This window comes from Sphaerodactylus townsendi, linkage group LG02 (genome assembly GCF_021028975.2).
Source record: "Sphaerodactylus townsendi isolate TG3544 linkage group LG02, MPM_Stown_v2.3, whole genome shotgun sequence".
Taxonomy (NCBI): domain Eukaryota; kingdom Metazoa; phylum Chordata; class Lepidosauria; order Squamata; family Sphaerodactylidae; genus Sphaerodactylus; species Sphaerodactylus townsendi.
This window is the reverse complement of record NC_059426.1, coordinates 114,370,980-114,395,558: the sequence shown is the minus strand read 5'-3', so window position 1 is coordinate 114,395,558 and position 24,579 is coordinate 114,370,980. Positions and strand designations below refer to the sequence as shown.

The following is a 24,579-nucleotide window of genomic DNA, read 5'->3' as shown; positions in this document are numbered from 1 at the left end:
GAAGGAAAAGTGGGAGATGCCTAAAGAAACCAGCATGGACAACTAAAGACAGTTCTACTGAGCTAAGATTTAAAAGAGACATATACAAGAAATGGAAAAAAGGGGAAATCACCAAAGAGGAATTCAAACACATAGCCAGGATGTGTGGGGAAAAAGTCAGAAAAGCTAAAGCTTGGAATGAGCTCAGACTTGCCAGAGAGGTAAAAAAACAAACAATTTTTTTTGTTATGTCTGCAGCTAAAAGAAGAAAAAGGATACGATAGGGTCACTGCATGGAAAAGATGGCACAATGCTAACAGGGGACAGAGAAAAGACAGAACTACTCAAGGAAAGCAGTGCTAAACCAGGGTGAAATGGAACAGAAGATGCAGTAGGGGAAATGCAGCACAGAAGAAATGAAGAGGTAGTACAGGAATACCTGGTTACTTTAAATGAACTAAAATCTCCAGGGCCTGATGAACTACATCCCAAGGTGTAACACACACACAGCCCAGCACTACAGGAGGGCTGAGGGCACAGCTGATAGCTGCTGATAGGCCAGGCACACCCCCACTCACATGCACACACAAGCTCTGAAGGCAAATCCTGCCAGGAAACTCATGCTGCCACCTTTTGAGGGAAAACTAGTCTCTGAAAGACTTCTGAACAGTAAAATGAAACAAGAATTTATTTACAGGTTTTCTTAATTTGATGTTACAGAGAGTTTTTAAGGGTTTCTTTTTCTTAGACAGAGAATACGTAGATGTTACATTAGGATCTCAGTACTTTTCTTTAGCTGTTTCACATAAAAGGTTATTTCAGTTTAAAATATAGCTTCATACACTCAGTTGATTCCTTTAGGGTAAACCTTCCTACACAGTCCTGAACAAGATCCTAAACCAACCACCCTTTACTCCTCAGGGTTTCACACTGGGCTGGGACAGAGCAAGCTCTGGGGTTTCTCTAAACCAGGGGTCTGCAACCTGCGGCTCTCTAGATGTTCATGGACTACAATTCCCGTCAGCCCCTGCCAGCATGGCCAATTGGCAGGGGCTGATGGGAATTGTAGTCCATGAACATCTGGAGAGCCGCAGGTTGCAGACCCTTGCTCTAAACCCTCTCTTGACTCTGCCAATTATACAAAACACACCCTCAAGAACTATCCGGTCCCATATCTAGGTGTGGCCTCCTTCGAGACTATAACCAAGCCCTTCATGTGATTTTAGGATTGTCCCCATGAATAGGTTTCCCTCTGATCTTTCACCAACACCTTGCTGCCTAGTCTCTGGTGAAATACTGATCTTTTTCTCTCTCAGCTTTTGAGAGATTTCTTTAAGAACTCTGGCCACCTAGCCTCTTAACTCTCACTGACACAATCTATGTCTGACTCTGTCTATCTCTTGACTGACTTGATCTGTCTCTCTCAGGCGAGCACACACCTTCTCTGTGCTTCTGGCTAATTGCAGCTCAACCGACCAATCAGGCGGAGCTCTGGTTAACTCATTGTGCTCCTGTTCTTATCTCCTTTTTTTGATAGAGTGACAAGTGTGGTAGACGAAAGCAATGCTGTGCATGTAGCATACTTTGACTTCTGTGAGGCCTTTGACAAATCCCCCATGACATTCTTGCAACCAAAATGTGGGCTAGACAAAGCTATTGTGAGATGGATTTGTAACTGGTTGACTGACTGAACCCAAAAGGTGCTCACCAATGGCTCATCTTCATCCTGGAGAGAAGTGACTAGTGGGGTGCCACATGGTTCTACCCTGGGCCCAGTGCTATTCAATATTTTTATTAGTGACTTGGATGATAGGATAGAGGACATGCTAATTAAATTTGCAGATGACACCAAATTAAAAGGGGTAGCTAATACTGCACAGAACAGGGCCAGAATTCAAAATGACCTGGACAGATGAAAGAGCTGGGCCAGTACTCCACCTGCCAGTGGGGATGTAGTGGCCCTGGTTACTGCAGAGGAAGGGGGAGCCCAGGTAACCCAGGAAGGGGGGGGGGGCAAATCCATCTCAGACCCTAAGGGTTTCCCAAGAGGGAAGAGGGTGCAGTCCCACCCAAAAGCAGCAGGAGGCTGTGGATTGTCCTGGCAAGGAAGAGGATCTCTCTCGCTCTGGTAATGTGCAGACTGGGGAGACAGAGATGTTATTCCATCCTTTCCCCAAGAAGTTCAGTGTAGCATATATGCTACCCTTCTATATTTCATTCTTACAAGAACCCTGTGAAGTAGGTTAGGTTGAAAGAGTGTGACTAATCCTAGTTCACACCACAATGTGCTTTACAGCAAGGTGGGGATTAGAACATGGATCTCCTAGGTCCCAGTCCAACACTAATCACTGTATCATGTTGGATTCAGTCATCTGAGTTTGCAGTTTGCTCATGCTAGTAGAGTTCTCTGGTCAATTGAGGAATGGATAACACTGCATCATAGATTTTATCGTATGATAGAAAAATAGTCATGTGAATCACCTTGAATGTGTTGTCATCTTTTGCATTAATCTGATGCAGTTCCCCACATTTTTAACAATCCCCCTCTCTGATCAGCTTCTGAAAGCATCTGTGAGAAAGAAAACTCAGCTTATTGCTTTTTTGTTCTTCCAAAGGTTACTCTAACCAAGGTTAGCTGAGTCCCAGAATAAACAATATTTACCTTCAGGCCAAAGGCATGTTTCTGATTTCTCCACCAGGATAAGAAGAATGTAGTTGAAAGTTATTTCAAAGTTCCCAATGGAACACACTTTAAGTTTTAGGGGTCTAAGAAGGTTCATGATTTTAAGAATGCTATTTTTTGGAGTACTTTATTTTTTTTTCTTGTTAGAACTGTATGACCTACACTTCTCAAACACCGATCTAAATTTGGAAGATCCTGCTTGGATGGTGTGTGCATCAAGTCTGCCTAAGGTAAAATCTGAGGGACAAGAGCTTATAGGTCACACTTTGTAACATTCTATACTTCCAAGGCCAACTGTTAGGATCTCTATGTTGTGCAGTCTTCTTCTTGCATGATAAGAGCACCCAAGTCTGGAGAAGTTTGGTCCAGGGGGTCCAATTCCAAGGGTTTGTCCCCATCTCTCATTAGAAACAACTAGAAACAATGTGAGATTTGGGTAACCTCTTTGGGAGCACATAGATCTGGATTTCCTGAACCAAATTTATCCAGACTTGGGTGCTCTTATCATGGAAGAACTAGACCTCCTGAACCAAATGTCACCAGCAGCTGAGCGGCAAATTTGGTCTCCCTACCTAGAACAACACCCCCCACCAGAGCAATTTCTTTCAGGAGCTGGAAAATGGGAGGTGGGAGACTTAACGTAGGAAAGAGTGTGAGGTGCATGCCTTAGCCTCAAGTGGTGGATGGTGTAAAAATGTGAGTGACACTAGCAGCAAGTGCTGTGGACAAGTTGATTATTAAAAGCATCCCATGCAGCAAAAAAAAAAAAATTGGCACCACACTGGTCACTGGAAACTCAGACAATGCATGAGCAAAGGACAAGCCTTTTTTCCCCAAAGCTGGCTGAAATCACATGATAGTGATGTGCCCAACCAGAAGAGAAGAACAAAAGAGGCCCTATCCAAATTCTTTTTTTTTTGGGGGGGGGGGGATTCTTCTTGTAATTCTGCAACATTTGAGACTAGGGAAAGAATCCCAATGTTTTACTCTTTTAAAAATGAAATATTGATAAAGGATTTCAACCCCACTGTACCACATTGTGTACCCCTCGCTGTATCATATTGTGCAATATTAAATAAGCCAGGATGCTTGCAAGCCTGCCTAATCACAGGCACTTCTGTCTACAAATATCTGAAATGGGAAGTAGTGTGTTCCTCTGGGAGTCTTTTTAAATGCAGTGTTAAACTACTGTAATTCCTCATAACCTTTTGCACTTCACATTAAACACACACTAAACAAGAAGGGGCCCATAAAAAATGAATGCTGCCATTACTGTATCCAGAATTATAAATGAGATTTCAGCAAAAACCACAGAGTGAGATAAAAGATGTAGAGAACAATCTAGAGAACAGGTTTACTCAGAATATAACTCAATGCAATTTATTCAATGGGGCTGAATCCCATAAAACTGTGTTTTTTTAGGATTGCATTTTTAACCTCCACATTTGAATGAATGAACGAGGAAAGGCTTGGAGGTTCTGGAAATAATTATCTATTCGATTTTTAGATAATTTACTTGGGTCACCTTGAGATTCACCCAACACTTTTTAAAGCTGTTAAAAAAATATAACCGAACTTCAGTTTGAAGTCTTAACTTTTTTACTCGGTTTGCAGCTGGATCTAAAGTGGTTTCCTCCAGTATTATTTCTAATTATTGCTTTAGTATAAATTACACTTTTTTCTGTAGCTGCAGGGGAACTTTCAAGCATGTCACAGTAACAGGCCCAGTGCATTCATGACAGACTATATTATTTCTAGTGTATCCAATCAGTGTGAAATGATAATATAATGAGACCAACCAAGGCAGCCAAAAATCAATAAACTGGCTTAAGGAAAGTAATTGGTGAGGTGGAAGGATATCCTAGTCTGGATGTTTCAAGTTAATTCTTGGTAGCTCACAATATTCATTTTTTATTTAAAGCAGCTTCCCTGGGAACTTCTTTCATTGTTCAACATTACATAGGGTTTTTTTAAAGCCTCCCTCTAGGCCTATGAGAAATTAGACCCTCTTAGGTTCCCCAGCTGTTATTTTTCCATGGTCAACAACATCCAGCAAGATGCCAAGAGTCCCAAATAAGCGTAATTCTCAAAGTTCCTTCATGCAGTGCAGCAACAAATGGAATCAAGCTGGGCTGTGTGTAATGCACCCTATTTGGGTGCGGAGCAAGTAGAGCTGAAAACCACTGCAGTGCTTGTAACAACCACTGTTGATCCAGGCTCCTGCCGTGTGGCTGAACTGGAACAAAACAGAGTTAGTTGCAGCCTTTACAAGTAGGGGACTGAAGTATTTTGATGCAAGGAACCCCAATGCATTAAAAATGTTTTAATATTTTAATGTTTTTACAGTTTTTAATTTTTATTGTCTGCCATAGCATCAACAATGATGAGAAGTGATCCTGAATTTAATCCAGACTGGGCCAGAATCTAGTGGGATGTAAGTATTGTTGGAAGTGTTGGAATAGTAATTACAGCCCTATCAAATTCACAATAAAGCCCGGTGTGGTCCCACTGAATAAGATGAGAGGAATTGTGACAAGTAAATTAAAAGGGAGGATCAAAACTATCTAGAATATTAGCAAGTTTAAGTATGCAATCCAAAACAGAGTTCAATCATTCTAAGACCATTTAAATCAATGGGCTTAGAAAGGAGTAACTTAGTTTAAGCATGACACTGTCAAGCCACTATAATAGCAGCTCAGGTGTGAGAAAGCCCAATTGCCAGTACAGATAATGAGCAAGTGTAAGGATGCTGTAAAACGCAAGAAGGTTTCTCTTAAAAGGTGAAAGACTTCACCATGCAAAGAGAATAAAATGAGCACAAATGCTGGCAAAGCAAAGTGAAGTTGACAGTAAGGCAAGTGAAAAAAGTAATCTGAGGCACTTGCTAAAATAACATAGACAAAAAAACATCCTTTAATGCATCATCAGTAGGGAACCAATGAGCGAGAAGATTAGAGCATTTTATGACAAGGGAAAGAAGTACTAAAGGAAGATAGGGAAACTGCATTGAAACCAAATGATTTCTTTGCATCCATGTTCGCTGTGTAAGATAATCTATAACCAACATTGCATTGTTCCTGAAAACTTCCTGCAGAACTCAGCCAAACACAGATGGCAAAATATGAAGCTCTATGGCTAATTGAGAAATGAAGATTCACAGGTCACTGAAGCTGATTGTACACTGGTGCTGTGTCCCAAGCGGAAGGGATATTCTCTTCGGGGCAGAGCTTCTGTTACAGATGCCTTTCCCACCCTCTCACATTCACTGTACAGCAGATCCCATAATCTCCAGTTTGTGAGAGTGGGCAGAGTGACCTTTCCCCCTGCTTCACTGGGAAGATGGAACAAATGGCCCTGCATTATTCTTTGCTTCAGGCTTTTCTGCTCCACCTAACCTGCCCCACTTTACTTCCTTCCTCCCCAATAGAGGTTTGGAAAAACTTTTAAAAACTTTATTTCAACTTCAAGCATTTGTACCATATTAGATCTATTGAAATAATGATAGACCTAATACAGGACTACTGAAGTACCAAAGAATATCGAAATAACAAGCCTTTCTCTTCTGCAGGAGCAGCAGGAAGTGTGTGGGGGGGGGGAGGAGGAGGAGATAATATCAGTTCTAGATCATGCTCCCCTTCTTCACCAGAGTGTGGTCTGGGGAACTGCTTTGCCTCTTTCATTTAGGGAGGATTGTTTTTGAAAGGAGGTTACAATATTGATATAACCGCAATCAGCAATATTGCTATAATAGTAATTTAAAGGGCTTCAACAAAGCCAGCAATCCTGTGACTGTATGCCTTTAAGAGTGAGTTAATGGGTAGAGTTAAGAGAACCAGGAAAAGCAGACCCAGAAGAGTTCAGCAGATAAGCTGTACAGCAGGCAGTGGGGTGCCTCCTCACATGAAAACAGAGAAATTAGAGGAGACACTACAACCTCACTGCACAGCGAAGAGCTCCGAGGCAAATGTTCCATGCATAATGGACCTGAGTCTGGATAACATACTCTCTACAAAATATTATGAAAATGTATATCCCCTAACTAAAATACACAACTTGTCAACAAACAAGTAGAGCAAGATGACCTGATTGCTGGAAGCAGCAATGTCTAGAATGCAAAGAAACTAACACGACCCAGAAAGGGGTGGGCAAGTGGTCAGCTAGATATGGTTGTAAGGTTAGCGACCCTTCCATCTTTTTGTGTCACCTCTTGTTGGTCCTTAGACTGATATTCTCAAGTCTTAACCTTTCTCTCTCTTTTTAGCTAGCAAGGTTGCAGCACACTGTCTTTCCCTCCCTAAATGTAGTTCCCTAATAAACATATATCTTTTACTGTTTTAATCAGTTTGTTAGCCACTTCTCTTTGCAATAATTTGACAACACTGATAACCCATATGTGTACTTCCAAAAATCTTTGAACCAATTAGTCACGCGGGAAAGTGTGGGGAAGCTTGGTCACTGGCTAAATGTGTGTAGTGCTGAAATACCATCATTTTAAAAAATCTTATAATTGCTGTTACTTTATCCCTAGTTAGTGACTTATCTGATGGCATGGTATGGATTGGATTGATGGATTGATCTCTCTATGAAGTGGTGCAGTATTTTCCTCAGTGCTTCCTAGTTCCTTACTCACTGATAATATAAGAATAAGAATAAATAATAATAGAAATTACACATTTGCTTCCTCCATATTTATACACCTCATTCCTGTTCTTATCAGACAACTATTGGAAAAGCATACCTTCAGAGTAATCAAGGTATTATTATCCAGGAAGCCCTCAAAACACCATAAACCAATCAACAGGTGTTTAATGAGGAAACAACTTCAATTTATTGATCTGGTACAGGGGTGGAAAAATCTTTTGAGAAAAAAAAATTTTAGGGCTCCAAATTAGACACTGGCTTTTTCCTTTTCCGCCACTGACAACCCTTTGCCTCTTTTAACTTCTCTGTATTTGATCAAGCTGGTGGTGCCACAAAAGCACCAAAAGCTGTTGTCTGCTATTGGGTTGGTGGGTGAGTATGAAGGTGGGGAAGGTTGGCAGGTTAGTATTGGGGTGAGATAGTGTGGCAAGGTGAGGACTGGGGGGTGGGAGGGTTGGCAAAGTGAGGCTTGGGGCAAGAGAGCGTTAGAAGGTAAGGCTTAGGGTGGGGAGGATTGGAAGGTATGACTAGGGTGGGGGGAGAGTGGAAAGATTAGGATTGGGGTGGGGAGGATGGAAAGTGACTTGGGGTTGGTAGGTGAATATGAAGGTGGGGACGGTTGGGAGTTAGTATTGGGGTGGGGGAGGGAGGCAAAGTGAGGGTAGGGGTGGAGGAAGGTTAGAAAATGGGGCTTGGGTGGGAAGCTGTAGGTTAGGGTGGGAGGTGGCAGGGCCCGGGCTCCCTCGCTGGGGTGGGGAGAGACGGGGGAGGGTCCATGGAGCTGCCCCGGGGTGAGGGTGTGGCCGTGTGTGTGGGATTTCCCCCCCCCCCACTCGACTGAACGGCCGTTTGTTCCAGCCCCCCCCCCCCGGAAGCTCCGCCCCTGAGGAAGTTCCAAGGAAAAAAATGAAGCTGCTTTCCCAGGAAATACTCGCACGCATCTTCAGGAACACAGAAAACCACAATACCGAAGATTCCTCAGCCGCTCACTGAATTGCAGGAAACAAGCCTCTTGAAATGAGACCAGCATTAAGCCCCCAACTTCAATTTAAGTAAACTGTAGAGCCATAAAACCATTGTGAAAGGAGAGGTTGGTGAAGCCGCTCCCTTCTGGTTTGAAAATAAGCCAGTGGGTTTGAAATATATTTTGGCGACAAAGCAGATCATACATCCATATCTGGACCGTTTCTGAGCACACGAAGCTTCCTTATATTGACTCAGACCGTTGGTTGTGGCCTATCAAGGTCAGCGATGCCTCCTCGGCGTAGCTGCAGGGTCCCCAGGGTAGCTAGTATAAACAGACCCTTTCAGATCACCCGGCGCTCTTTGATGGCGGGAATCGGGTCTCTCCTCAGCTAACCACTGAACGCCCCCCGGAGGCCGGCCACAACTACTACAGTGATCAGCGCGTCCTAAATCCACCCTGAATCTTTAGCGCGGCGGCGGCGCCTTTAAGAGACAGAAACTCCGCACAGCCATCTGGAGGCATCAAAGTTGTCCGCCGGTTGGGGCAGAGCAACCACTGAAGCTGCTGGCGCTGAGGTCTGCTACCACCGAATCATCTCAAGGCTGAACGGATCTGGCGCGCCCAGTTCCCTTTGCGAGCGAACCACTGAGCTGCGGAGCGCAGGCCCGGCGGGAGTCCTCCCCTTTCCCCAATTAAGGCAGGGCAGAGCCGAGCACTGGCTGCGCGCTGACCCCAAAGATGGGGCGGGGGAGGGGCTGGCAGCAGCAGCTGCTGCTGCAGATTTGGCTCTGGGAGGGATGCTGCTACTTCGCCCTCCTCCTCCTCGTCCTCCTGCTGCTGCCCCCTAAGCCGGTCGTTGGTTGCTGTTGTGCAGTTTGAGGGGCGCGCAGGCGGGGCTCGCATAAGAGGCTACCCAAGGAAGCGAGGCGGCAACACCAGGCAGAAGCGGCGAGGGACGGTCTCCGCTTGCTGCAGCCTAGGCGAGCTGGGCTCATCCGGAGTGCGGAAAGGGCAGAGCGGCCGGGACCCTTGCCTCGCCGTCGCCCTACTTCGCCTTCCCCGCCCCGAGGTTGGAGCAGACAGGGCAGCAGCTCCAGAGAAAGCGTCCCTTCTGCCTGCCTGCCTGCCTGGCAGCCCCCACCGCAGCGGCGGAGACGAAGGAAGCGGGGGCAGCTCGTGGCTGGCAGTGCGCGGGAGGGGAACGGGGGGACACTCACACGCGCGGGTTTCCTCCTCCGCCGGCCGCGCGTGCGTCGTGCGAGGGGGCCGGCGAGAGGAAGAGCTCAGCCCCGAGGAGAGGCAGAGGATGCCGCGGCCGCCGCTCGTGGGGACGGAGGGAGCCTGAGGTGCGAAGGGAAGATGGAGCCGACGGCCGTGGCGGCGACCCTGGCATGAGGCGGAGGAGCCCTGCAGCCGCTGCGCCCGGAGTAGCTCCGCGTTTCCGAAGGTAGCGGCCCGGGATGGGGAGGCGGGACGTGACCGGGTAGGGAAGGCGCTTTCCGAGCCCTGGACGGCTGCTCCGGCCGGTCGATGTGTGGGACTGGCGGCTCTCCCTAAATTCGGCGCGAGCGCTGCGGCACGAGCGGAACCGCGGATGGGACGTGATCCTCTCCGGGGCTCCCGAGCTGGGGCTGGGGTGTTAGTTGGCATTGCAGAAGCCAGCGGCATTTGTTGCTCCCAATCGGGGCGCCCGCTGGAGGTCGCCCAATGCATCTTAGTGGCTCGTGAACGCCCCATAACTACCCTGTCGGATTCCCACCCAAGCTGGGAGTCGAGGAGTGAAAGAGTGTCTTGCGTTTTGAACCGCTCCGTCGGATGGTAGGACCGACGTAAATGGGTGGTGGTGGTTCTGGATATTCATCGGTATGAAGTGGATGAGGGTCGCTTGCCTGTGCCTGGAAGGCTTGCTCCACAGGTCTCGGAAGGGAGGGGGGCTTTCAGTACGCCAGTGCATTCACACGTGGGGATGACTGGACTGGTTTATTATGCAGATTCAGAAAACTGACTCTTGGGAAGAGGGCCTTCAACAAATCCAAGTGTCACCTTCGCTTGGGTAAACTGGTGCCAAAGTGAAGGTCTGGTCCCGAATTAAGAGTCAGGCAGTGCCTTGAGGAAAGAGGTTGGTGTAACTCAAGGCAGCTACTGGAGTTCCAGGGAGTAGGTCAGATCAGGCTGGGAGCTCCCACAACATTCAGTCTCCATCCATCCATCTCCCTCCCACCAAGTGGGTACATGTTGCCCTCTTGTGCAGAACTGGGAGGCTGGGCTGGAGTGGAGGCTGCCACTTGAATGGACAGCAGCAGTTCTCTGTAGTTCTTTCTCTGTGCTGCTCTCTTTGGCTTTCCTCGGTAGTTCAACTAACAGCTGGAATCCCCAAACTTGATGCTTGAATAAATCCTCCTAATTGACATCACTATGTATTGTATAGTCTTTCCCCTGGTGGATTAGGATTTCCTCTACCTTCAATTCCAGACACCCAGTGTTATTTGAAGTGGCAAAAGGAAGTATACTTTTAATCGTTTTTGTGTCAAGGCCTGTTGGCGGAAAAAAAGTGCCGGCCAAAATTTCTCTCTTGCTTGATTGTTGACCTTCACCACATGAAGTGATTACTACAAATATCGTAAGCAGAGACAAGATGTGAAAAGGTTCTTGTGTGTCTCTGGCCTTTTGGGGGTGGGGGTTAGGGGTGGGGTAACACTTTGGAAAAGGGAATTTGTGACTTCATTTATATAACTGTATTTGTTCCCCCAAATTGATCAGAAACATTACAGAGAAGTGAAATCTAAAAGATCTTTTCATGTAGCACAAAAAAGGAAGTAAAATTAATGCTTTTGTTTGTTATGTGGCATCAAAAAGTGTTTCTGTTTATTGCATTTTATCCAGCATTCAAAATGCAAGAATCTTCTGCTTAGGAGAATTTGAGCAAGATACTGTTGCTTAGTAGGGCCATTTCAATTTTAAGTGCTGCTTGGCATGCAGTCATGTGAAAGTGTCTAGCACTTATTGGATAATATGTGTGACATCACCACTAATGATGACAGTCCTTTCTCCATTCCACTACAGATTCTAAACCAGAGCTGAACCTCTGCACAGAAATCATACTCAATTAGTTTTGAGGCAAAGGCTCTGTCTCTCTTCTTCCCAGCAACAAGTTTTCAGATTTTGTCTTAAAAAACAGAGCATTTCCAGCTCCCATACACATTTTCGTCTTGCAGTCGGTTTTCCCCTTGAGGGAATGTGGCACAGATTGTCTAATCTCTGCTTGAAGGTATGCTGCTTCTACCAATGTGCAGTAAGGCTACCCTCCATCTGTTTGTGTATAGATTGGTTATTGTGGTGTTGCTTTTGAATTATAACATGCAAAGTCTAAAATGAAGTATGGGCATGCTTTGAAGTGATGTTTCAAAACTCCTTGTACTGAAGAAATCCAGAGATTCCAAAGGGTTGTTACATATTCATGGGGACATCATAGCCCTAGAACCCCTTCAGCAATATTCATTATTTCATACTATCACCTTCTAGAATATGCTCCACAGTTCCCTCACCCCCAATTTTGAACTGAAAACCCAACAGACACAGTGTCCATCATGAGAGAGGGAGAAGGAAGGAGCTCTTACCAATATTCAGCCAAATGTAAATGAAACCATATCTTAGTGGGAAGGGGGGGGGGGGCAGGCAAGCTGAATATTATGATCAAGGCTCAGGCTGCTGAAGCAAGCATCTATTTGGTGCACCAGAAGGAAGATTTTTTATTCAAAAGCTGTCTGTTGATGGGTATTTAAAATAGCTGGGAGCCCTTTTGAATAAGCATTTGCCAAAGATACTCTTAAGTGGATGCAGAGAAGAAACTGTACTACACTCGTAATGGGGAAGGGGAGTGGGACAGAAATGGAAATTGGGTGAAACTGCATGAAGCAGATACAGCCTCTGGGAGACAGGATGAAACAGATGCAGACTAACAGTTGTAACAATTTTTAAAATATTTTTTTAAGGGCTGGAGTCAGATATTGTAACCTGCCCTGAGTCTGCGGTTAAAGGTGGAGGATAAATGCAAACAAATAAATAAAATAAGATACAAATGATTAACTTAGAATTATATTAATGTCTCAAAAAACAGTTCCCAGGTTCTAATAAGTATTTATTTAAAATGATGCAGATTGACCAGTTCAAAGGGTTTAGATCAGGTTTCAATACTGTGCAATATAAAAAGTTTGCTGTCTAACAGCAAAACTCAGCTTTATATGAGTTTCTTAATCTCCCACCTCCAGCAGTAATGCTAATGCTAAGCTCACGGTTATTTGAAAGGGAGAATCCTTTTCGTCTTCAGTAATTCTACCGTCAGAAATGCCTCCCTGGGAAATTTTAGCTTTTCCCCACTCAGCTGAGCTCACTTTCCATTGAGAACCCAGCTGAGAAAAAATTAAAACTTGCACTGGAGAATAACAGGTATGTGAGGGATTTAGCATATCACTGACCTGTCTGAACTGGTGTGCCCTTCATTTCCTCTTATTTCAGCAAATGTGGGCTTGGGGCTACATGGTTGCGGAACTATTTTTGAGTTTAGTTCTCTATCAGAGCTATGTCTGATGCTGCTGTTATTTATATTTTGTAACATGTCTATTTTGAACAACTAGAAAATTGGAGATGCCTCTTCATGTTTGAGTAGATGTATGTGAGTCGAAGAAGCATGTCTGCCAAAGCGATGCAAAATACCTCCGCTGTTTACACATCTCAAAAGCTGCATTGCAACCTGATTTCTCACATTCTAACCCTATTGTCTACACAGAGCCTCTTCTAGTGTGGCTGGGTAAATACTCATCCACGTTGCAGTGCTTCACTGGATTACTGTACAGAATTCTTTTACACTGAAATAGCCAACAAACAGCATCACAAACAGCATAATCTCAGCTGTGCTGAAAAAGATGCAATAAACAGCTCAAAAAACAATACAAATATCAAAATCAAGGAAGCTAACAAAAGAGGAGTGTTTGTCATCATAAATGAGTTGGATTGCGTATACAAAGCTGAGAGGCAGCTCTTCGACGCCCTGTTTTGCAAACCACTATCCCTCAGGAATTAAGTGTAATTAAGAATGAATTATCAACACATGTACAGGAGCATACCTCTGGTACAATGTCTTTCATATCACCTGCAATCTTAAGAACATAAGAACATAAGAACAAGCCAGCTGGATCAGACCAAAGTCCATCTAGTCCAGCTCTCTGCTACTCGCAGTGGCCCACCAGGTGCCTTTGGGAGCTCACATGTAGGATGTGAACGCAATGGCCTTCTGCTGCTGTTGCTCCCGATCACCTGGTCTGTTAAAGCATTTGCAATCTCAGATCAAAGAGGATCAAGATTGGTAGCCATAAATCGACTTCTCCTCCATAAATCTGTCCAAGCCCCTTTTAAAGCTATAAAGGTTAGTGGCCATCACCACCTCCTGTGGCAGCATATTCCAAACACCAATCACACGTTGCGTGAAGAAGTGTTTCCTTCTATTAGTCCTAATTCTTCCCCCCAGCATTTTCAATGAATGCCCCCTGGTTCTAGTATTGTGAGAAAGAGAGAAAAATGTCTCTCTGTCAACATTTTCTACCCCATGCATAATTTTGTAGACTTCAATCATATCCCCCCTCAGCCGCCTCCTCTCCAAACTAAAGAGTCCCAAACGCTGCAGCCTCTCCTCATAGGGAAGGTGCTCCAGTTCCTCAATCATCCTTGTTGCCCTTCTCTGCACTTTCTCTATCTCCTCAATATCCTTTTTGAGATGCGGCGACCAGAACTGGACACAGTACTCCAAGTGCGGTCGCACCACTGCTTTATATAAGGGCATGACAATCTTTTGCAGTTTTATTATCAATTCCTTTTCATAATGATCCCCAGCATAGAGCTTCTGCCTTTTTTCACAGCTGCCATGCATTGAGTTGACATTCCCATGGAACTATCCTTCACTAAGACGTTTCCTAAAATCCCTTTCCTGGTCTGTGACTGATAGCACTGACCCCTGTAAGGCGATGTCCTTAATGTAGAAGTTTGGATTTTTTGCCCCTATGTGCATCACTTCTTACATTTTGCTACATTGAGACTGCATTTGCCATTTCTGAGCCCACTCATCCCTAATGTCTATCAAGGTCAGCTTGGAGCTCTTAGCAATCCTTTGTGGTTTCTCACCAATCCCTACATAATTTGGTATCATCTGCCCAAACTTGGCCACCACGCTTACCCACCCCTACTTCCAGGTCATTTTATGAATAGGTTAAAGAGCACTGGTCCCAAAAGCGGATCCTTGGGGACACCACTCCCGACATCTCTCCATTGTGAGAACTTCCCCATTTACACCCACTCTTTGTTTCCTGTTTCCTCTCAACCAGTTTTTAATCCATAGGAGGACTTCCCCTCTTATTCCTTCATTGCTGAGTTTTCTCAACAGTCTCTGGTGAGGAACTTTGTCAAAAGCCTTTTGGAAATCCAAGTAGGCAATGTCCACCGGTTCACCCCTGTCCACATGCCTGTTTACACCCTCAAAGAACTCTAGTAAGTTTGTAAGACAGGATTTGCCTCTGCAAAAGCCATGCTGACTCTTTCTCAGCAGGTCTTGCTTTTCTACATGTTTTATAATTTTATCTTTAATGAAAGATTCTACTAATTTACCAGGAACAGATGTCAAACTGACTGGCCTGTAATTTCCCGGGTCCCCCCTAGATCCTTTCTTAAAGATTGGTGTGACATTGGCCATCTTCCAGTCTTCAGGGATGGAGCCTGATTTCAGGGATAAGTTGCATATTAACATATCTTAACTGGAGATTCCAGGGCCTTGCCATGCAGATACCTCTACCACTCAGCCATGACTCCTCCCAAAATCTATGTTACAAATGTTACAGCTAATTTGCACCAGTCCCTCTGATGGGGATTCTCACCTGAAGGATTTACAACAGACATTCTTACAATTACAGTATCCAACTAGTAAGGTATTGGAGTAGGCTGGTAAAACCAGTACCCAGAACCAGTGTGATCCAAGACAGATCCATAGGAAAATAACAACAGAATACCACTGGTTATCATCCACAGTTTACAACAGAAACCAGCCTAACAAATCATCATTGATTTGCAAACCATCTTGGGTACTTATATCTCTCTCACACAGGCGTTGAGTGGCAGACCTCCAATGCAAAATGGATTTTCAACAACACCAGTGGGCTTCCTAATAGAGGCTATTTCCACACAAAGCATTTAAAATGTTTGCCAAATGTTCTGGAAATATTTTGAAAAAAATAATTTTCATTGGTTTTGTCCAAGTAGCACTGAAAAATGAAACATTTCAGTTGAAAACAGTTCTTTTTTTGAACACACAGATGCATCTTCGAAGCTACGGACACTTGATATCTGAAGCCTCACCAATTCAGATGCCATATCTACATAGCATCAAATCTACCTTAATCAAAAAAAAAATTAAGAAGGGGAAATAGCACATTCAACAAGAAAAAAATGAATTTATTAGTACATAGCAATGCCAGAAATGACAGGCAGCTGCAGTGCCAGATGAAACAACATCTGTAGGAAACTTCAGCAAATGGTAGATAGCACAGAGATCGCTGAAGTGGCAGAAAATGGCAGGCAGCAGAGAGAGCTTCAAAATCAGGCAGGAGAAATAAAATGTTTCCTGATCTCCACACTGCAATCAGTTTGAAAATATTTTGGAAAAAAGATCATTTGTTTAATGGATCCAAATAAAATAATTTGAGGCAGAAATAAAATGTTTCCAAAACATTTTGGGCTAAAAGCTGTGCAGAACTCAAAGCTGTCCAGAAACAGTTTATTGTCATGCCTTAAAGCGTTTTATTTGTCCTGTGTGGAAACAGCCAGAGGCGCAACCTAGGTACCAAACCCTATGGCAAAGCCAGATGACAACCTTCTGTGCCAATATACTTGGGTAATATTATTATAGAAAATTATATTGGTGTACCATCTTGTTCTCATTCACATGCTCATCCTTTATCAGCAATGCCTTCCTGCCCTCTAAATTGGACAAACAGAACAGCTCCTATTCAAAAGAATAAATGGACACAAATGTAACATTAAAATCACAGTGTTCAGAAATCAATGGGGGCATTTTAACTTCCCAGGATATACTTTAAGTGCTGTAAAGGTTATTGTTCTCCAAAAGACCTTCATGTAGATTCACTGAGATTGCTAAACTGGAATTCATTAACAAATTCAAGACAATCCACATACACCCCTCCAGGTTTAACATGGACTTTGGATTCCTGACTCACTGTAGATGCTAACAGCATGCATATCCACCCCCTTACAGTTGTTAATCTCTTCCAATATCTCATTTCACTCTTATGTTTTTATTTTAATTGAATCTTGTTTTATACCAGCCTCTCTTTATAACATCTCTCCCCACCACTTCTTCTGAGTATCTAAGCCTGATGGATGTATACTTCGGTTCATCTGAGGAAGTGATCTGTGACTCATAAAAGCTCATGCTGAATTAATTTTTTCTGTTTTCAAGGTGCTACCAGATTCCTGGTTTGTTTTTTTTTGCCAAGGTAAAACACAAAACTCAACCATGTAATTTAAAGGAGGATGCAAGAGAAAGTCTTTAACTTCATGTATACCCAGGATGTGTGGGTATGGTAACTTTAAATCACCCTACAAAAGAGGGTTTACCTCCTGGCACCAAGATATTAACTTTTCTTACAAGAGGTACATCCAAAACATTTTAAATCCATATTGGGATTTGGTACACAATATTGGTGCAGTGTAGTCCTAAGCAGTTCACCTTTTTGAATCCATTAAAGTCAATGGGCTCAGAAGGATGTGATTCTAGTTAGAACAGAACTGTTAGACAACCTTTGCTTTCTGGTTCTGGTGGGTTTTCTGGGCTGTGTGGCCATGGTCTGGTGGGTTTTGTTCCTAACGTTTCACCTGCATCTGTGGCTGGTATCTTCAAAGGTGTATCACAGAGAAAAGTCTGTTTCACACTGTGTCTAAGTGAGAAGGGAAAGTTTAGTGTGGTATATTGTCCATGTCCCAGGGTGGGGAACCAATCATGAAGTGTTTGGGTGGAACTTGCTATGCAAAGTTTCTATCCTCTACCTATCTACCTATCTACCTATCTACCTATCTACCTATCTACCTATCTACCTATCTACCTATCTACCTACCTACCTACCTACCTACCTACCTACCTACCTACCTACCTAGATAATCTATTTATTAACATATGCCCTATTGTTTACAGATTACTTACAATTATGGTGTTCCAAAACTCAATTCTTTATGCGGTCTGCATACCACTCTAATCTGTTTTACCTGGGACATTTTGTTCTCTGTGTAACATGAAGAGATATCGTCTGGTGCCTGGTAAACTCTGGCCCTAGCCACCAGAATACTATATTTTTAGCCAAAGCCATCAACAGCCCTTCTACATATTCTTTGCTAAATATGCAACTCTGGGCATAGCTTTAAAAGACGTATGTAGCAGAGAATCTAGGGTACTGTATGGTGCGGCCTTTGCTGGGGTTTGAATCTCTTTTTTCAGATAATATAAATGAGCTATATGAAGCATCCCCCCCCGCCCCCCCGCCAAAAAAAACCACCAAGAAAACTCAGACTTAATTGGACATCTAGTGCTTTCTGTTGGTGGAAACAAATATGTGTTGACTTTTATTAATGTAGCAAGCAGATTTGTCCATGTGTATTCTCAGATCAAAAGATCAAGAATTGAATGAGTTCAAAGCTTAAATGGCAGCTGTTAAAAACAAGCATGGAAGAGTTCCAGAAATTTTATTCTCAGATAACGCGGCTGAATACAGTGCTAGTGAGTTCCAAAATTATCTAGAACAGGGGTCTGCAACCTGCGGATCTAGAACAAGAAGTTACACAACATGCAACATCAGTGGTATTCTCGCCTCTTCAAAATGGTCTAGCAGAATGGTTTAATCATACAATACTTTGAACTGCATCTGGTTTATTAATGCAGGCTGGACTACCTGACACCTCTTGGGCAGAAGCTGTCAATGCAGCTATTATAGCTCTATAACAGAACACCATGCAAACCTATTGGAATGACTCCTTTTGAAATATGGCATAAGAAGAAACTTGGTTTAAAACACTTGAAGCCATTTGGAGCAAAAACCTATGTACAACTAGATCCAAGTTGGAATATTAGTTGGCTACAATTCAAATTCAAGAGGACATCATAGACCTATGATGTCCAGATATGCAATGTTGCCTATGTAGATGAAAGAAGCATTCTGTGTGCTTCACAATAAGATGACCCCCCCCCCCCACACACAAACAGACATGATATTGAAGAAGTTACATTTATAGAGTGGGTAATAGCGTTGCCTGCCTTAATTCCCCTTTTTTCTTGTTCAAGCATAATGACAACAGCCGCCATGTCATCATCATGTCTCAACAAGAGTCTTCCCAACCAGAAGGGGAAGAAGATGGAGCCAAACCACCAGGAAGGGAGATCGTAGTAACTGTAAGGAGGTCAGAAAGAAGCACAAAGGGATTGCCACCAAAGAGATACACCTACCACATGAATGGGCAAAGCCATAATGAACCCGAAAGCTTGAATAAAATGAAGTTTCCTCCACATGAAAAAGAAAAATGGATGATGGCATTAAAAGAAGCATTAGACCCTTTAGACAAGAAAATGGATATACTGTTTACCAAAATGAAATTTGAGAATCTCCATCAAAAAATTATGCCTGGTTGACTTTAGAAGCTGACACTTGAGCAGGGGTTTGTTAGGAGTTTACAGGTACCTGCTTCATTCAGTCAAGCAAGAGTTAACTGCTAAAGTCACATGACTGGAATCACATTCGGTTCTGGAAAAATCTCTCTGTTTCTTCTTCCAGCAAAAGAGGAGAGGCAGACACACAGGCACAGATAGACTGCACAGATACTCAAGCTGAGCACTTGCATAGATAGAGTTTGCTGTTCCTATATTTAGTGTAAATTCATTTGTTATCTAGTAAAGTTCTACAAAACACACTCGCACCTCTAGTCCATTATTTGCTCTGCTAATTCATTGCAATACAACAAAATACCTAGACTGGAATAAACTTTCTAACTTTAAATGTTTATCAATTTTTAACTATTTATGATATCAAACATTTTTGTCTCACAACATATTTCCTTTCTCTTTCTTATTTCTATCCATATGTAAATGGAAAGGAAATCACTTGTGTCTACCAACGGATAGGCACTGACATGAGTAGCCATTCAGAGCTAGATTAGGATGTTGGAGTTTTCCGGCTTGTATGGCCATGTTCCTGTAGTATTTTATCCTGATGTCTCGATTCTGGCTGTGAAAGCTTTCAACAACACAGAGCTAGACTAGTGTGTAACAGACTTCCCTCTGTGATACACCTCTGAATATGCCAGCCACAGATGCAGGCGAAACATTAAGAACAAGATCCACCAGACCACGGCCACGCAGCCCGGAAAACCCACCACAACCAACAGAGCTGGACTGTTTGTTAAATACAGCTTATTAATTTGCTGGTTGCGTTTGGCTCCAGTGGTACATACAGGATGGAGTCTTTGTGTAATACTTAGAAATATTTCAGTTATTTTAATGTGTCCCTGCTCCAGTTATTTTTTCTTGAAACGTATCCTCTTAAGGAATGATTACTGCCCTCTAAATAATTCTTTCCATTCCATCTCTGAACCCATTGTCCATCCAGCACTTGTTGCACTACAATGCCCCATTGGATTATTATGCAGAATGATTTTGGTGCCATACTCAAATCAAAATAATCAATGAACAGCATTGCTTGCAGGATAAATGCAACTGTGGTGAATGGAATAGAATAAACAAATATGACATCACAATAAAAGAATCTGATAAAAGAAAGGCTGTTGTCATGAACAAGCTGGATGAAAATGCAGGAGGCTCTTCCCCTTTCCTACTTCATCCTGCATTAGATTTGATGTTCATTCTATTTTGCTGCTGTGGTTTGGAAGTGACTAGCTTCTAGATGACCTTTTTTCTCTTTGGAATTTCTTTTATATTAGTCTCTCTTTGCAATGGCCCTTCCCTCTTCTGGGTATCGAAGTGATGGAGGCACACTTCTGTGCATCTGAAGAAGTAAGCTCTGACTCACAAACACTCATGTGAAATTAATTTTGTCAGTCTTTAAGATGCTGTCTATCTCCTGTGTAATTTTGCCAATCTAAAGCAAAAATTCAATTACGTAATTTAAAGAGGGGGGCAGGAGAATGTCTTTAATTTCATGGACATTTAGTGTTTGAGGGTAATCCTACATCACACAGCAAATTGGGGAATGCATTTCAACCTTGGCTCCAACATATCCTGTAAGCTTAACAGAAACACTTTGAGAGCAGAGGCAAAGAAAGATAAAGGGAATAAAAGTCACGCCCTGTTAACAGTAAGGGAGGCCTTGGATGTGGAAGAAAGCTAACATAGGTAGACAAAGCTTTAAAAGACTTTTGAGTAGAATTAATGTATGGTTTGATGCTTTCCTTGGAAAAGTGTGGGATTTGCTGAATATGAATCTGTTATTGTAGGGAATTTTACTCAATTATGTACGATACCAAAAACAAACCAACAAACCCCCTCCCCCAACCTAATAAGACTTCCTAAGATTCAAATACAGTCTAATTCTAAATGTTACCAGACTTTTAGCTGTTTATGATAGCAAACATTTCCTCCCAGCACAACGTATTCCTCTCTTCCTCTCTCTTATCCTTACTCATATATAAAAGGAATATAAATCACTAGTGTATATAAAGGAATATACAGTCTTGGATAACCAGGGCTAGGAGATCTTGCCAAATTCTTTAAATTTGTTTGTTACATGCAACTTGTTTGCTGGCTAGCTGAGTTTAATTCCAGTGGTACACACAGGATGGAGTCTCCTTGTAGTGCCTAGAAGGACACATTTTCACTCTATAAACATGGACTTTCCCAGTTTGATTTCTTCCTTTTTTCTTGCTGGGCATTGATCCCTTCAATAATTTCAGCTAGTTCACCTTGCTCCCATATCTTCTCAAATATGCAAGAAATAGAATTGTCTCCAAGTCTTAACACTTGCCTTTAAAACCTGTCATCTCTCCTGTCTGCAAGGAAGCAACATTGGAATTCAAGAAGAAAATTATTAGTCTGGCAGTTAACACAAGCAGTGAAGCTACCGTTATTTTCTAACAGATCCCCCCCTCCCCCTGTGCAGTAGCTCCATGTCTATGGCTGTGGTAGAAGTGCCTATTGAAGAACCTATAGAAAGAGAAGAAAGCCTGAGTCCCTGGTTAGATAGTCAGTACTGTCCTAAGGCTAAACTGAGCTCTAGGATGCCTCTGGACTTATATGTTCAAGACTTATGATATGTTGAAGTTTGGAGAGTCAAATGTGCATGGCAGCTCTGCAGTCTAGAGCTGCTCTAGCTTCCCAATATTAGATGTGCTGGAGATAGCTGGGAGAGGTACTTTGTACATAATGTTCATCCGCAGTGAGCTTGGGAATGCAGAGAATCAGATGACATGTTTAGCACTAGTGGCTGTTGTCGTTGTGCTCGAACGGGGGGGGGGGGAAGGAATTGAGTTAATTGTTACCTTCCCAATCAAGCAAACCTTTTCATAGGATACCAGAACTCTCCAATCTTCATTCAGATGGCAAAAGCAGCACTCAGCACAGCCCATTGTGGTCCCAGTATCTGAAATATGTCCCTTTTTACCATGTGCTGTTAGTGAATTTATAATGTATAGCTGTCCCATGAGGTGTTTAAAATTGCATGTGCTGCAGGTAGAATATAGGTATTGGTTAAGTAGAAAGTAGTAATTTTTGCCTGTGAAGGTAATAGTGTGTATACAACCACACTGATCCTCCAACAGAATGACACCTTTGTTTGCAAAAGAGGAGCTGGTGATTTCCACCAATTCCCCCTTCCACTTTGACCCCTTCATTGTTCCTAAAGATCTGCTGACTCCAAGGGGAAAAAAAACTTTGGAAGGGATTCAGTGGTTGCAACAAGAGAGAGAAGTAGGAAAGTCCTATTCTAAAAAGTCTTTAGATGGCTGGATGCACACCCATATGTTTAGGTTCCTAACATATTCATGTGAAATAAAGCACAGATGCTAGTACCTCTGACTTAGCTTTGACGGTAGCACAGAACAATGAACTAGATGTCATACGTAGAATAGGTTTATATCGTAGATCCCTATGTGTCTTTGCAGGATAAGACTGTTGTTGATTTAAAAGATGCTAGCTCTGATCTGGATTGTTCAGGCTAGTCTAATCTAATCAGATCCCAGAAGGTAAGCAGAGTCAACTCTGGCAAGTATTTGCATAGGAGATCTCCAAGGAACACCAGGGTTGTGGTGTGGAGGCAGACAATGGCAAACCACCTCTGATTGTTTCTTGTCTTGAAAACTCCAACAGGGATTACCATAAATCAGATCCCAGTTCCCCACTGACCAAATGGTCAAAGTACTAATACCTCAGTATGAGATAATAAAGGAAATGTGTCTGTCTTTTCTGGGTCAGCAGGCTTGGCTGGTCAATAAACCTACGATAGCAGCAGTTGACCTCAGGAAAAGAGCTATAAGCATCACATATAGAAAGGCAGGAAGTGAATGAAGTATTCCAGTGCTGTTGCAAGGCACCTACCCTGAATCTGGGAGCAGTGTATTTCAGTTTACACAGGCAAATGCAAGATGGTGCTTCTCTTCTTTGATAACATCTTGTTTAAATTCACACCATGCATATCAGTTAAAATAGTTTAACACTATAATTTCATGTATCCAAAAAGCTTGTTCTGTTCCAGCAAATCACAAGTTTATGGTGAACAGGGGTTTCATAGGGGTTCCACATAAATAGGCTGCATGCAGTGAAGGAAGTGGTACAAGGATAACATATTAAAGAACTGAGCCTCGGGTATTCTGATATGAACATCCAAGTGTGTCAGGTGTGTGACAGTAACAGGCAGCTCGATGAGTATACCTGACTATTAACATGGTGCTGTCTTCTGGTAAACATATTGCAGCTAAGACTTCCAAATGGTGCAGTAGCTATGATGTCAGGTGGAGGAGTTTGAATCGTGACACTGAAGTGCACTTGAACCATGTTGTGCCTATGTGTTTCTCTCTGTGTACATGACAGTGTGTGGGGCTTGTATCCGCTGTGTGTGTGTGTCAGCTTGTCAGAGGTGGCCTTTTCCATTCTCGTTTCTTTAGCATCCTAAATCTCCCAGAGCTTTTTTGCTATTGACAATCGCGTATAGAGCCAGTCCCAAAGTCCTGAGTCACTGTATTGTTTCCATGGAAACAGGCTTGTTCATTATAATCTGTTTTAGGGGTAGTGAAAATATAGTACAGATGCTGCTAGAAACTGGACTACTGCCAGGATCATATTGGTGAGAAAGAACTAAGGTTTCATCATGTTGAGTAAGGGGCTCTTACTCTGTCCTCGGATCTCTCAACACTGCTGCGTGTTAGTCTTAGGTGAGTTTTCTGCCTCTCAGAACTTGCTGTAATTGTGTGTGCATGCCACTGTCTCTCATTCACAACATTCAGTTTCAAAATAGACATCTTTACCCAGCCATTTCTGTACCTCACCAGCCACAAAATCTCCACAAAATCTTCAGTTTGTCCCTGTCATGGTTGCTATCACTTGCAAGGAAAAGACCCAAACAAGGCACAATGCACGCGCCCTATGTAGTAAGATTTGAAGGGAGCAAGGAGAATGAAAGTCAACTACAATTAGCTGCTGAACATCGTTCCAAGAATAGCAGGATGTCTTTTGTCAGGCCCTTTCTGAAGCTCATGAAAATAAAATCAAAAGTGATCAGGATAAGTCATTATCAAGCCTTGGCGACAACTTGGGTACTACTAGTAATATGTCATCTTCTCTTTTTACAGTCGTTTTACAATGGGCAGAAATTCCTTCCCAGTAGGAGATGCAGCCAGTTTTGGAGTGAAATAAAGCAATTCAAATCTACCCAGAAAGTAACCTTAAGACAAGAAATCAATACAAAATGTGACATTAATCGAAAATTATTGAAGAAGACAGACAGAATAGACAGCATTGTTGGGACTTGTGCAAGGTGTGAAAGAAAGACCAACACCCACACACACCCATCCCCTGGCCAACATACCCGCACCCCACACATCCATACACACACACACACACACACACACACACACACACACACACACACACACACACACCCCACACCCCCCCACACCCCCCACACCCCCCCCCAGCCAAACTGGGATCCACTTAGCACATAATTGGAGGGCATAATTATAAGGGCCATAAGGGCCATAAGGG

At 43.1% G+C, this 24,579-nt stretch overlaps 1 protein-coding gene across 1 annotated transcript in view; it reads left to right on the top strand.

Annotated features, from left to right (window-relative positions):
- The first annotated feature begins 8,663 nt into the window (after positions 1 to 8,663).
- CHST1 (carbohydrate sulfotransferase 1) overlaps positions 8,664 to 24,579 on the top strand; it is a 33,469-nt gene continuing 17,553 nt past the window's right edge. Inside the window, exon 1 of the mRNA XM_048486238.1 lies at positions 8,664 to 9,717. The gene's annotated coding sequence lies outside the window, so the exon portion shown is untranslated. The remainder of the gene's footprint in view (positions 9,718 to 24,579) is intronic.